Genomic DNA, 520 nt, shown 5'->3' on the forward strand with positions numbered 1-520 from the left:
TTAATTGATAATCAACAAAAGCACTCTGCCAACCAGCCAAAGCCTTTTGTGGAATCTGTAGAAATGCTGAATTACTTTCATTGAACTTATATTGCCTTAAAGATTACTTCTGTGGGGTCATTTCCATTTAAATTTAGTAGACGTGGTCATAAACAACAACCTTGAATGGACAATTCCAAACAACCGGGGCATTTATGATATTTCTGCAATGCAACACAGGTTACACGATGAAAACAAACAGCATATTGTATTGCTTTTGTCTGTGACAAGCATACAAATCAGGCAGATTGTTAAAGTCAAATGACATTTTATCACATTTTGAAATCAAAATAATCCTCACAAATTAAATTACAACGATCCAAAATGTAATGCTTTTCAATGAGCAGAAAGCATCTTTCAGAGAAAGACCGCCATTTTGACATCTGACGTAACGTACAGTACTTTTTTCAATCAGCTTCTGCCTTCTAATTAACAGCTTAATCAAGTTATCCAGTAACCTACACGAAAGGACAAATGCACA

Source organism: Festucalex cinctus, chromosome 6 (genome assembly GCF_051991245.1).
Source record: "Festucalex cinctus isolate MCC-2025b chromosome 6, RoL_Fcin_1.0, whole genome shotgun sequence".
Classification (NCBI taxonomy): Eukaryota; Metazoa; Chordata; class Actinopteri; order Syngnathiformes; family Syngnathidae; genus Festucalex; species Festucalex cinctus.